The sequence below is a fragment of the Phyllobates terribilis genome, unplaced genomic scaffold (genome assembly GCF_046119375.1).
Source record: "Phyllobates terribilis strain yellow unplaced genomic scaffold, ASM4611937v1 Scaffold_13__5_contigs__length_258822181, whole genome shotgun sequence".
Classification (NCBI taxonomy): Eukaryota; Metazoa; Chordata; class Amphibia; order Anura; family Dendrobatidae; genus Phyllobates; species Phyllobates terribilis.
In genome coordinates this window covers 166,857,353-166,872,410 of record NW_027362773.1, presented here as the reverse complement: position 1 = coordinate 166,872,410, position 15,058 = coordinate 166,857,353, and the positions used below count along the sequence as shown (strand labels likewise).

Genomic DNA, 15,058 nt, shown 5'->3' with positions numbered 1-15,058 from the left:
GTGACATCACTAGACCTCCACGGATAGCCCCACCCCACAGCCTCAGTGACATCACTAGTCCTCCACGGATAACCCCACCCCACAGCCTTAGTGACATCACTAGTCCTCCACGGATAACCCCACCCCACAGCCTCAGTGACATCACTAGTCCTCCACGGATAACCCCACCCCACAGCCTCTGTGACATCACTAGTCCTCCACAGATAACCCCACCCCACAGCCTCTGTGACATCACTAGTCCTCCACGCATAACCCCACCCCACAGCCTCTGTGACATCACTAGTCCTCCACGGATAACCCCACCCCACAGCCTCTGTGACATCACTAGTCCTCCACGGATAACCCCACCCCACAGCCTCAGTGACATCATTAGTCCTCCACGGATAACCCCACACCACAGCCTCTGTGACATCACTAGTCCTCCACAGATAATCCCACCCCACAGCCTCAGTGACATCACTAGTCCTCCACGGATAACCCCACCCCACAGCCTCTGTGACATCACTAGTCCTCCATGGATAACCCCACCCCACAGCCTCACTGACATTACTAGTCCTCCACGGATAACCCCACCCCACAGCCTCTGTGACATCACTAGACCTCCACGAATAACCCCACCCCACAGCCTCTGTGACATCACTAGTCCTCCACGGATAACCCCACCCCACAGCCTCTGTGACATCACTAGTGCTCCACGGATAACCCCACCCCACAGCCTCTGTGACATCACAAGACCTCCACGGATAACCCCACCCCACAGCCTCTGTGACATCACTAGTCCTCCACGGATAACCCCACCCCACAGCCTCTGTGACATCACTAGACCTCCACGGATAACCCCACCCCACAGCCTCTGTGACATCACTAGTCCTCCACGGATAACCCCACCCCACAGCCTCTGTGACATCACTAGTCCTCCACGGATAACCCCACCCCACAGCCTCTGTGACATCACTAGTCCTCCACTGATAACCCCACCCCACAGCCTCTGTGACATCACTAGACCTCCACGAATAACCCCACCCACAGCCTCTGTGACATCACTAGTCCTCCACGGATAACCCCACCCCACAGCCTCTGTGACATCACTAGACCTCCACGGATAACCCCACCCCACAGCCTCTGTGACATCACTAGACCTCCACGAATAACCCCACCCCACAGCCTCTGTGACATCAATAGTCCTCCACGAATAACCCCACCACACAACCTCTGTGACATCACTAGTCCTCCACGGATAACCCCACCCCACAGCCTCTGTGACATCACTAGTCCTCCACGGATAACCGCACCCCACAGCCTCAGTGACATCACTAGTCCTCCACGGATAACCCCACCCCACAGCCTCTGTGACATCACTAGTCCTCCATGGATAACCCCACCCCACAGCCTCTGTGACATCACTAGTCCTCCACGGATAACCCCACCCCACAGCCTCTGTGACATCACTAGTCCTCCACGGATAACCCCACCCCACAGCCTCTGTGACATCACTAGTCCTCCACAGATAACCCCACCCCACAGCCTCAGTGACATCACTTGTCCTCCACAGATAACCCCACCCCACAGCTTCTGTGACATCACTAGTCCTCCACGGATAATCCCACCCCACAGCCTCTGTGACATCACTAGTCCTCCACGGATAACCCCACCCCACAGCCTCTGTGACATCACTAGTCCTCCACGGATAACCCCACCCCACAGCCTCTGTGACATCACTAGACCTCCACGGATAGCCCCACCCCACAGCCTCAGTGACATCACTAGTCCTCCACGGATAACCCCACCCCACAGCCTTAGTGACATCACTAGTCCTCCACGGATAACCCCACCCCACAGCCTCAGTGACATCACTAGTCCTCCACGGATAACCCCACCCCACAGCCTCTGTGACATCACTAGTCCTCCACAGATAACCCCACCCCACAGCCTCTGTGACATCACTAGTCCTCCACGCATAACCCCACCCCACAGTCTCTGTGACATCACTAGTCCTCCACGGATAACCCCACCCCACAGCCTCTGTGACATCACTAGTCCTCCACGGATAACCCCACCCCACAGCCTCAGTGACATCACTAGTCCTCCACGGATAACCCCACCCCACAGCCTCTGTGACATCACTAGTCCTCCACAGATAATCCCACCCCACAGCCTCAGTGACATCACTAGTCCTCCACGGATAACCCCACCCCACAGCCTCTGTGACATCACTAGTCCTCCATGGATAACCCCACCCCACAGCCTCAGTGACATCACTAGTCCTCCATGGATAACCCCACCCCACAGCCTCTGTGACATCACTAGTCCTCCACGCATAACCCCACCCCACAGCCTCTGTGACATCACTAGTCCTCCACGGATAACCCCACCCCACAGCCTCTGTGACATCACTAGTCCTCCACGGATAACCCCACCCCACAGCCTCTGTGACATCACTAGACCTCCACGAATAACCCCACCCCACAGCCTCTGTGACATCAATAGTCCTCCACGAATAACCCCACCTCACAACCTCTGTGACATCACTAGTCCTCCATGGATAACCCCACCCCACAGCCTCAGTGACATCAATAGTCCTCCACGGATAACCCCACCCGATAGCCTCTGTGACTTCACTAGTCCTCCACGGATAACCCCACCCCACAGCCTCAGTGACATCAATAGTCCTCCACGGATAACCCCACCCGATAGCCTCTGTGACATCACTAGTCCTCCACGGATAACCCCACCCCACAGCCTCTGTGACATCAATAGTCCTCCACGGATAACCCCACCCGATAGCCTCTGTGACATCACTAGTCCTCCACGGATAACCGCACCCCACAGCCTCAGTGACATCACTAGTCCTCCATGGATAACCCCACCCCACAGCCTCTGTGACATCACTAGTCCTCCACGGATAACCCCACCCAATAGCTTCTGTGACATCACTAGTCCTCCACGGATAACCCCACCCCACAGCCTCTGTGACATCACTAGTCCTCCACGGATAACCCCACCCCACAGCCTCTGTGACATCACTAGACGCCCACGTATTTGAATTTTGCTCCCGGTGAGCAAGTTATGGGACGCTTGCGCAGTATGGCACGGCCAGCAGAAAAGTCTCCAGCGCTAAGATCCGTTCATGCGCTCTGACGAACCCTGACGAACGATGGGAGGATCACACCCCTATGACTGATGGGAGGATCGCACCCCTATGACTGATGGGAGGATCGCACCCCTGTGACTGATGGGAGGATCGCACCCCTATGACTGACGGGAGGATCGCACCCCTGTGACTGACGGTAGGATCGCACCCCTGTGACTGTCGGGAGGATCGCACCCCTGTGACTGTCGGGAGGATCGCACCCCTGTGACTGACGGGAGGATCGCACCCCTGTGACTGATGGGAGGATCACACCCCTGTGACTGATGGGAGGATCTCACCCCTGTGACTGACGGGAGGATCTCACCCCTGTGACTGACGGGAGGATCTCACCCCTGTGACTGACGGGAGGATCGCACCCCTGTGACTGATGGGAGGATCGCACCCCTGTGACTGACGGGAGGATCTCACCCCTGTGACTGACGGGAGGATCTCACCCCTGTGACTGACGGGAGGATCGCACCCCTATAACTGACGGGAGGATCGCACCCCTGTGACTGACGGGAGGATCGCACCCCTGTGACTGACGGGAGGATCGCACCCCTGTGACTGAAGGGAGGATCGCACCCCTGTGACTGATGGGAGGATCACACCCCTGTGACTGATGGGAGGATCGCACCCCTGTGACTGATGGGAGGATCACACCCCTGTGACTGACGGGAGGATCTCACCCCTGTGACTGACGGGAGGATCGCACCCCTGTGACTGATGGGAGGATCGCACCCCTGTGACTAACGGGAGGATCAAACCCCTGTGACTGACGGGAGGATCTCACCCCTGTGACTGACGGGAGGATCTCACCCCTGTGACTGACGGGAGGATCGCACCCCTGTGACTGACGGGAGGATCGCACCCCTGTGACTGACGGGAGGATCGCACCCCTGTGACTGACGGGAGGATCGCACCCCTATGACTGACGGGAGGATCGCACCCCTGTGACTGATGGGAGGATCGCACACCTGTGACTGATGGGAGGATCGCACCCCTGTGACTGATGGGAGGATCGCACCCCTGTGACTGATGGGAGGATCGCACCCCTATGACTGATGGGAGGATCGCACCCCTGTGAATGATTGGAGGATCGCACCCCTGTGACTGATGGGAGGATCGCACCCCTATGACTGATGGGAGGATCACACCCCTGTGACTGATGGGAGGATCACACCCCTGTGACTGATGGGAGGATCACACCCCTGAGACTGATGGGAGGATCACACCCCTGAGACTGATGGGAGGATCGCACCCCTGTGACTGATGGGAGGATCGCACCCCTATGACTGATGGGAGGATCGCACCCCTATGACTGATGGGAGGATCGCACCCCTGTGACTGATGGGAGGATCGCACCCCTGTGACTGATGGGAGGATCGCACCCCTGTGACTGATGGGAGGATCGCACCCCTGTGACTGATGGGAGGATCGCACCCCTGTGACTGATGGGAGGATCGCACCCCTGTGACTGATGGGAGGATCGCACCCCTGTGACTGATGGGAGGATCGCACCCCTGTGACTGATGGGAGGATCGCACCCCTGAGACTGACGGGAGGATCACACCCCTATGACTGATGGGAGGATCGCACCCCTGTGACTGATGGGAGGATCACAGCCCTGTGACTGATGGGAGGATCACACCCCTGTGACTGATGGGAGGATCGCACCCCTGTGACTGATGGGAGGATCGCACCCCTATGACTGATGGGAGGATCGCACCCCTGTGACTGATGGGAGGATCGCACCCCTGTGACTGACGGGAGGATCGCACCCCTGTGACTGACGGGAGGATCACACCCCTGTGACTGACGGGAGGATCGCACCCCTGTGACTGACGGGAGGATCGCACCCCTGTGACTGATGGGAGGATCGCACCCCTGTGACTGATGGGAGGATCGCACCCCTGTGACTAATGGGAGGATCGCACCCCTGTGACTGATGGGAGGATCGCACCCCTGTGACTGATGGGAGGATCGCACCCCTGTGACTGATGGGAGGATCGCACCCCTGTGACTGATGGGAGGATCGCACCCCTGTGACTGATGGGAGGATCGCACCCCTATGACTGATGGGAGGATCGCACCTCTGTGACTGATGGGAGGATCGCACCCCTGTGACTGATGGGAGGATCGCACCCCTGTGACTGACGGGAGGATCGCACCCCTGTGACTGATGGGAGGATCGCACCCCTGTGACTGATGGGAGGATCGCACCCCTGTGACTGATGGGAGGATCACACCCCTGTGACTGACGGGAGGATCGCACCCCTGAGACTGACGGGAGGATCACACCCCTATGACTGATGGGAGGATCGCACCCCTGTGACTGATGGGAGGATCGCACCCCTGTGACTGATGGGAGGATCGCACCCCTGTGACTGATGGGAGGATCACACCCCTGTGACTGATGGGAGGATCGCACCCCTGTGACTGATGGGAGGATCGCACCCCTATGACTGATGGGAGGATCGCACCCCTGTGACTGATGGGAGGATCGCACCCCTGTGACTGATGGGAGGATCGCACCCCTGTGACTGATGGGAGGATCACACCCCTGTGACTGATGGGAGGATCGCACCCCTGTGACTGATGGGAGGATCGCACCCCTATGACTGATGGGAGGATCGCACCCCTGTGACTGATGGGAGGATCGCACCCCTGTGACTGATGGGAGGATCGCACCCCTGTGACTGATGGGAGGATCGCACCCCTGTGACTGATGGGAGGATCGCACCCCTGTGACTGATGGGAGGATCGCACCCCTGTGACTGATGGGAGGATCGCACCCCTGTGACTGATGGGAGGATCGCACCCCTGTGACTGACGGGAGGATCGCACCCCTGTGACTGACGGGAGGATCGCACCCCTGTGACTGATGGGAGGATCGCACCCCTGTGACTGATGGGAGGATCGCACCCCTGTGACTGACGGGAGGATCGCACCCCTGTGACTGACGGGAGGATCTCACCCCTGTGACTGACGGGAGGATCTCACCCCTGTGACTGACGGGAGGATCTCACCCCTGTGACTGACGGGAGGATCTCACCCCTGTGACTAACGGGAGGATCAAACCCCTGTGACTGACGGGAGGATCTCACCCCTGTGACTGACGGGAGGATCTCACCCCTGTGACTGACGGGAGGATCGCACCCCTATGACTGACGGGAGGATCGCACCCCTGTGACTGACGGGAGGATCGCACCCCTGTGACTGACGGGAGGATCGCACCCCTGTGACTGACGGGAGGATCGCACCCCTGTGACTGACGGGAGGATCGCACCCCTGTGACGGACGGGAGGATCGCACCCCTGTGACTGACGGGAGGATCGCACCCCTGTGACTGACGGGAGGATCGCACCCCTGTGACTGACGGGAGGATCGCACCCCTGTGACTGATGGGAGGATCGCACCCCTGTGACTGATGGGAGGATCGCACCCCTGTGACTGATGGGAGGATCGCACCCCTATGACTGATGGGAGGATCGCACCCCTGTGAATGATTGGAGGATCGCACCCCTGTGACTGATGGGAGGATCGCACCCCTATGACTGATGGGAGGATCACACCCCTGTGACTGATGGGAGGATCACACCCCTGTGACTGATGGGAGGATCACACCCCTGAGACTGATGGGAGGATCGCACCCCTGTGACTGATGGGAGGATCGCACCCCTATGACTGATGGGAGGATCGCACCCCTATGACTGATGGGAGGATCGCACCCCTGTGACTGATGGGAGGATCGCACCCCTGTGACTGATGGGAGGATCGCACCCCTGTGACTGATGGGAGGATCGCACCCCTGTGACTGATGGGAGGATCGCACCCCTGTGACTGATGGGAGGATCGCACCCCTGTGACTGATGGGAGGATCGCACCCCTGTGACTGATGGGAGGATCGCACCCCTGTGACTGATGGGAGGATCACACCCCTGTGACTGATGGGAGGATCACACCCCTGTGACTGATGGGAGGATCGCACCCCTGTGACTGATGGGAGGATCACACCCCTGTGACTGATGGGAGGATCACACCCCTATGACTGATGGGAGGATCGCACCCCTGTGACTGATGGGAGGATCACACCCCTGAGACTGACGGGAGGATCACACCCCTGTGACTGATGGGAGGATCGCACCCCTGTGACTGATGGGAGGATCACACCCCTGTGACTGATGGGAGGATCACACCCCTATGACTGATGGGAGGATCGCACCCCTGTGACTGATGGGAGGATCACACCCCTGTGACTGATGGGAGGATCGCACCCCTGTGACTGACGGGAGGATCACACCCCTGTGACTGATGGGAGGATCGCACCCCTGTGACTGATGGGTGGATCGCACCCCTGTGACTGATGGGAGGATCGCACCCCTGTGACTGATGGGAGGATCGCACCCCTGTGACTGACGGGAGGATCGCACCCCTGTGACTGATGGGAGGATCGCACCCCTGTGACTGATGGGAGGATCGCACCCCTGTGACTGATGGGAGGATCGCACCCCTGTGACTGATGGGAGGATCGCACCCCTATGGCTGAACGAGCAGGTAGGATATAAGTGTATAATATGTTATAGACTCAATTTTAATGAAAAAAGCTGTTAGTGATGCACATTGCACATTCCATCACAGACGTTATGGGGGCAGTGTACACAACGTTATGGGGCAGTGTACACAACATTATGGGGGCAGTGTACACAACGTTATGGGGCAGTGTACACAACGTTATGGGGCAGTGTACACAACGTTATGGGGGCAGTGTACACAACGTTATGCGGCAGTGTACACAACGCTATGGGGGCAGTGTATACAACGTTATGGGGGCAGTGTACACAACGTTATGGGGCAGTGTACACAACGTTATGGGGGCAGTGTACACAACGTTATGGGGCAGTGTACACAACGTTATGGGGCAGTGTACACAACGTTATGGGGCAGTGTACACAACGCTATGGGGGCAGTGTACACAACGTTATGGGGGCAGTGTACACAACGTTATGGGGCAGTGTACACAACGTTATGGGGGCAGTGTACACAACGTTATGGGGCAGTGTACACAACGTTATGCGGCAGTATACACAACGCTATGGGGGCAGTGTACACAACGCTATGGGGGCAGTGTACACAACGTTATGCGGCAGTGTACACAACGCTATGGGGGCAGTGTATACAACGTTATGGGGGCAGTGTACACAACGTTATGGGGGCAGTGTACACAACGTTATGGGGGCAGTGTACACAACGCTATGGGGGCAGTGTACACAACGTTATGGGGCAGTGTACACAACGTTATGGGGACAGTGTACACAACGCTATGGGGGCAGTGTACACAACGTTATGGGGGCAGTGTACACAACGTTATGCGGCAGTGTACACAACGCTATGGGGGCAGTGTACACAACGTTATGCGGCAGTGTACACAACGCTATGGGGGCAGTGTATACAACGCTATGGGGGCAGTGTACACAACGCTATGGGGGCAGTGTACACAACGTTATGGGGGCAATGTACACAACGTTATGGGGGCAGTGTACATAGTAGATAGGACGTGACAGGTTCCCTTCCACAGATGATCTGTCAGTGAGCTCATTCTGATGTCCTGGCAGAGTTTGCAGCTCTTTTCTGTCTTTTTCTCAGCTTTTCTCATCTGATTTAAGACCACAGACCACATCAAAGTTGAATGTGCCGAGAAACAAAAAGCCTGTAGAATCCAAAATGTGCAAATTTTGTAATGCGTCCCAATTGCAAACCGATTTCATCCCCAACTGCTTGCACCTAAAACAAAAACAAATGTGGCCGAACCCTCTGCTTTGTATAGTGTTTGGCCATGAGATGTGAGAAGCCTTTGTTACAGGGAACCAGGAAAAATCAGCTAAAATATTGGGGAGATGATCGGTCACTGACCGCGCCCCGTGTCTTCTGTGATGGACGCCCCATTTACACTGCACCACCAGTGGGATCAGAAAGGACTGGAAGCGGCGGCCTGTAATTCATATATAACGGGCAGCGCCATACAGTAGTATCACCACACATGGGCATCCTACACAGAGCAGATACATAGAGCGTCCAGATAATGCCGCCCAGAGTCCAGATAATGCCGCCCAGATAGTGCCCCCCAGAGTCCAGATAATGCCACCCAGATAGTCCCCCCCAGAGTCCAGATAATGCTGCCCAGATAGTGCCCCCCAGAGTCCAGATAATGCCGCCCAGATAGTGCCCCCCAGAGTCCAGATAATGCCGCTCAGATAGTGCCCCCCAGAGTCCAGATAATGCCGCCCAGATAGTGCCCCCCAGAGTCCAGATAATGCCGCCCAGAGTCCAGATAATGCCGCCCAGATAGTGCCCCCCAGAGTCCAGATAATGCCACCCAGATAGTGCCCCCCAGAGTCCAGATAATGCCGCCCAGATAGTGCCGCCCAGAGTCCAGATAATGCCGCCCAGATAGTGCCCCCCAGAGTCCAGATAATGCCGCCCAGATAGTGCCCCCCAGAGTCCAGATAATGCCACCCAGATAGTGCCCCCCAGAGTCCAGATAATGCCGCCCAGATAGTGCACCCCCAGAGTCCAGATAATGCCGCCCAGATAGTGCCCCCCAGAGTCCAGATAGTGCCCCCCAGTGCCCAGATAGTGCCATACAATAATACCACCACGCATGGCCATCCTACACAGAGCAGATACATACAGCATCCAGATAATGCCGCCCAGATAGTGCCCCCCAGTGTCCAGATAATGCCACCTAGTGCCAAGATGCCATAAAATGTCCAGATAATACCGCTTAGTGTCCAAATAATGTCACCAGTGCCCAGATAATGCCATATAATGTTCAGATAAATAGCATGCACATTGTGGAGATAATGCCCCCCAGATATCTGGACGTTGGCTGTCTCTATCTGGGCACTGGGTGCCATTATCTCTGATGGATTCACTATTTAATGTCATAGAAGGTCCAGATAAATAATACATCATGGGAATAATGCCGCCCAGCCCCAGATAGCGCCATACAATGTCCAGGTAGATTGTGCCACACACCCGCCGTTCCCAGATACTACACACTGTGTATGACGCAGATAATGAGGCGCCAGGAGTCTATTGTATAGCGCCATCAATGCCGCAGCGCAGACGTCCGCACTGCACAGTGTGAACTACAAGGTAGAAGGAAGAAGTTTCCCCAGGAAATCCGTCAGGATGGAAACGGAAGATGGATGATCAGTTATCAATGAGAACAAAGTAACAAATCGCCGGATTGTAACAGTCTCCAAAAATAAATCATGGCCTGCAGAGCATCTCATCAGCAGCACAGAAATCCGCACAGAACATCTCACTTGCTAAACACACAACTCACTGTAGCGGAAAAGCCGCAGAACATCGCCCCTTCTGCAGAGTATTTCTTCTTCGCTCTCCTTACAGTTTCCAAACCAGCACATCAGTACGCTGCAGAGCATCTCTCCTCCCAGACACCCCGCAAAGCATCTCTCCTCCCAGAGACCCCGCAGAGCATCTCTCCCTGAGAACCCGCAGAGCGTCGCTCCGCCCCGAGACGCCGCAGAACATCTCTCCTCGCCAGGAACCCGGATCTCCTCTCTCCTACCCTGGACCCCACAGCTCCTCTCTCCTCCTCTGGACCCCACAGCTCCTCTCTCCTCCTCTGGACCCCGCAGCTCCTCTCTCCTCCTCTGGACCCCGCAGCTCCTCTCTGCTCCTCTGGACCCCGCAGCTCCTCTCTCCACCTCTGGACCCCGCAGCTCCTCTCTCCACCTCTGGAACCCGCAGCTCCTCTCTCCTCCTCTGGACCCCGCTGCTCTTCTCTCCTCCTCTGGACCCCGCTGCTCCTCTCTCCTCCTCTGGACCCCGCTGCTCCTCTCTCCTCCCCGGGTCCCCGCAGCTCCTCTCTCCTCCTCTGGACCCCACAGCTCCTCTCTCCTCCTCAGGACCTCGCAGCTCCTCTCTCCTCCTCTGGACCCCGCAGCTCCTCTCTTCACCTCTGGAACCCGCAGCTCCTCTCTCCTCCTCTGGACCCCGCTGCTCCTCTCTCCTCCTCTGGACCCCGCTGCTCCTCTCTCCTCCTCTGGACCCCGCAGCTCCTCTCTCCACCTCTGGACCCCGCAGCTCCTCTCTCCTCCTCTGGACCCCGCAGCTCCTCTCTCCTCCTCTGGACCCCGCAGCTCCTCTCTCCACCTCTGGACCCCGCAGCTCCTCTCTCCACCTCTGGAACCCGCAGCTCCTCTCTCCTCCTCTGGACCCCGCTGCTCCTCTCTCCTCCTCTGGACCCCGCTGCTCCTCTCTCCTCCTCTGGACCCCGCAGCTCCTCTCTCCTCCCCGGGTCCCCGCAGCTCCTCTTTCCTCCTCTGGACCCCACAGCTCCTCTCTCCTCCTCAGGACCTCGCAGCTCCTCTCTCCTCCTCTGGACCACGCAGCTCCTCTCTCTACCTCTGGAACCCGCAGCTCCTCTCTCCTCCTCTGGACTCCGCTGCTCCTCTCTCCTCCTTTGGACCCCGCTGCTCTTCTCTCCTCCTCTGGACCCCGCAGCTCCTCTCTCCACCTCTGGACCCCGCAGCTCCTCTCTCCTCCTCTGGATCCCGCTGCTCCTCTTTCCTCCTCTGGACCCCGCAGTTCCTCTCTCCTCCTCTGGACCCCGCAGCTCCTCTCTCCTCCCCTGGACCCCGCAGCTCCTCTCTCCTCCCCGGGTCCCCGCAGCTCCTCTTTCCTCCTCTGGACCCCGCAGCTCCTCTTTCCTCCTCTGGACCCCGCAGCTCCTCTCTCCTCCCTGGGTCCCCGCAGCTCCTCTCTCCTTCTCTGGACCCCGCAGCTCCTCTCTCCTCCTCTGGACCCCGCAGCTCCTCTCTCCTCACCAGGTCCCCGCAGCTCCTCTTTCCTCCCCGGGACCCCGCAGTGCCTCCCACCTCCCTGGACCCCACTGCTCCTCTCTCCTCCTCTGGACCCCGCAGCTCCTCTCTCCTCCCCGTGTCCCTGCAGCTCCTCTTTCCTACCCGGGTCCCCGCAGCTCCTCTCTCCTCCTCTGGACCCCGCAGCTCCTCTCTCCTCCCCGGGTCCCTGCAGCTCCTCTCTCCTTCTCTGGACCCCGCAGCTCCTCTCTCCTCCTCTGGACCCCGCAGCTCCTCTCTCCTCCCCGGGTCCCCGCAGCTCCTCTCTCCACCTCTGGACCCCGCAGCTCCTCTCTCCACCTCTGGACCCCGCAGCTCCTCTCTCCACCTCTGGACCCCGCAGCTCCTCTCTCCTCCTCTGGACCCCGCAGCTCCTCTCTCCTCCCCGGGTCCCTGCAGCTCCTCTCTCCTCCCCGGGTCCCCGCAGCTCCTCTCTCCTCCTCTGGACCCCGCAGCTCCCCTCTCCTCCCCGGGTCCCCGCAGCTCCTCTCTCCTCCCCGGGTCCCCGCAGCTCCTCTCTCCTCCTCTGGACCCCGCAGCTCCTCTCTCCTCCTCTGGACCCCGCAGCTCCTCTCTCCTCCCCGGGTCCCCGCAGCTCCTCTCTCCTCCTCTGGACCCCGCAGCTCCCCTCTCCTCCCCGGGTCCCCGCAGCTCCTCTCTCCTCCCCGGGTCCCCGCAGCTCCTCTCTCCTCCTCTGGACCCCGCAGCTCCCCTCTCCTCCCCGGGTCCCCGCAGCTCCTCTCTCCTCCTCTGGACCCCGCAGCTCCCCTCTCCTCCCCGGGTCCCCGCAGCTCCTCTCTCCTCCTCTGGACCCCGCAGCTCCCCTCTCCTCCCCGGGTCCCCGCAGCTCCTCTCTCCTCCTCTGGACCCCGCAGCTCCTCTCTCCTCCCCTGGACCCCGCAGCTCCCCTCTCCTCCCCGGGTCCCTGCAGCTCCTCTCTCCTCCTCTGGACCCCGCAGCTCCTCTCTCCTCCCCTGGACCCCGCAGCTCCCCTCTCCTCCCCGGGTCCCCGCAGCTCCTCTCTCCTCCTCTGGACCCCGCAGCTCCCCTCTCCTCCCCGGGTCCCCGCAGCTCCTCTCTCCTCCTCTGGACCCCGCAGCTCCCCTCTCCTCCCCGGGTCCCCGCAGCTCCTCTCTCCTCCTCTGGACCCCGCAGCTCCCCTCTCCTCCCCGGGTCCCCGCAGCGCCTCCCACCACCCCTGCTGGACACGCTGGTACCTGTAGTGGCTGCTGGCTGTCCGCGCTGTGGTGCCGGGTGCAGGTGGCGCAGCATTCGGTGCAGCAGCTCCGCTCTCAGCTGCTCCCAGGCGGCACAGGCTGTTTATATGAAGAGCTGAATGATGCAAGCACTGGATGTAAATAGCGGCCCCTGGGGGCCCAGACACTGCCGGGGAGGGGGCCACAGCCTCAGATCAGCGCAGCCTCCTCGCATGAATGTGACCGCAGAGCTGACACTCTAGAGGGGCATTAACCCTTGCTGATCAGCCAGTATGCCATTCATTGTGGCTCCTGCCTCCTCCAGGGGTTGTCAGCCAGTTTTCCACAGACCTTGAATGTCATGTGAATGACCTGCTCCCTCCCCTGCAGCTCTGCCGGTGTGTGTCAGTCTTCACTGCAGCTCTTGCATTCTGTTCATGAACCAGGAGGCAACAGGGAATTCAGGTTGAAGACAGAAAAAGCGATCATAGATAGTGAGAAGATGGCGGCTAATTATGTTATTATTAACCCCGTGATTACTGATGAGGTGATGATGAGACGAGCGTCACTCATTAATGGTGTCTGTTCTGCCTCGTTATCTCCGTCACCTCTTCCTCTAATTCTCCTCCTATTCGGGAGAATTCTTGGTGCTGGGATGTCGGACCCCTGAAAATCCTCCATATTTATCAGAATATTACAGATTGCAGCCTCTGGATGTCTCCAGTCACTGACAGTAATCAGAGATCTTGTGACCATCGCCAGCGACCTGAGCTCGTCCGCCAGCGACCTGAGCTCGTCCGCCAGCGACCTGAGCTCCTCCGCCATCGACCTGAGCTCGTCCGCCAGCGACCTGAGCTCCTCCGCCAGCGACCTGAGCTCGTCCGCCATCGACCTGAGCTCGTCCGCCAGCGACCTGAGCTCGTCCGCCATCGACCTGAGCTCGTCCGCCAGCGACCTGAGCTCGTCCGCCAGCGACCTGAGCTCCTCCACCATCGACCTGAGCTCGTCCGCCAGCGACCTGAGCTCCTCCACCATCAACCTGAGCTCGTCCGCCAGCGACCTGAGCTCCTCCACCATCGACCTGAGCTCGTCCGCCAGCGACCTGAGCTCCTCCGCCAGCGACCTGAGCTCGTCCGCCATCGACCTGAGCTCGTCCGCCATCGATCTGAGCTCGTCCGCCATCGACCTGAGCTCGTCTGCCAGCGACCTGAGCTCGTCCGCCAGCGACCTGAGCTCGTCCGCCATCGATCTGAGCTCGTCCGCCATCGACCTGAGCTCGTCCGCCATCGACCTGAGCTCGTCTGCCAGCGACCTGAGCTCGTCCGCCAGCGACCTGAGCTCCTCCACCATCGACCTGAGCTCGTCCGCCATCGACCTGAGCTCGTCCGCCAGCGACCTGAGCTCGTCCGCCAGCGACCTGAGCTCGTCCGCCATCGACCTGAGCTCGCCCGCCAGCGACCTGAGCTCGTCCGCCATCGACCTGAGCTCGTCCGCCAGCGACCTGAGCTCGTCCGCCAGCGACCTGAGCTCCTCCGCCATCGACCTGAGCTCATCCGCCAGCGATCTGAGCTCATCCGCCATCGACCTCAGCTCGTCCGCCATCGACCTGAGCTCGTCCGCCAGCGACCTGAGCTCATCCGCCATCGACCTCAGCTCATCCGCCAGCGACCTGAGCTCATCCGCCATCGACCTGAGCTCATCCGCCAGCGACCTGAGCTCATCCGCCATCTGTAAAGTCTGATCAAATTACATCATCTCGTCCGCCAGGAGCGCGGGATTCTCCCGGGATAAGGAGATGGATACAACTGTAAGCGGGGTCTTCAGGACGAGCTCTGCTGGGA

General features: G+C 59.3%; 1 protein-coding gene across 3 annotated transcripts in view; it reads right to left on the bottom strand.

Moving 5' to 3' along the window:
- The window catches only part of TRIM66 (tripartite motif containing 66), a 73,069-nt gene extending 59,521 nt beyond the window's left edge, over window positions 1–13,548 (bottom strand). For 2 of the 3 annotated variants that reach the window (XM_073659032.1, XM_073659029.1), the window contains exon 1: window positions 13,239–13,548. The gene's annotated coding sequence lies outside the window, so the exon portion shown is untranslated. The remainder of the gene's footprint in view (window positions 1–13,238) is intronic. The other variant, XM_073659031.1, reaches the window with a different exon arrangement.
- Window positions 13,549–15,058: the final 1,510 nt, after the last annotated feature.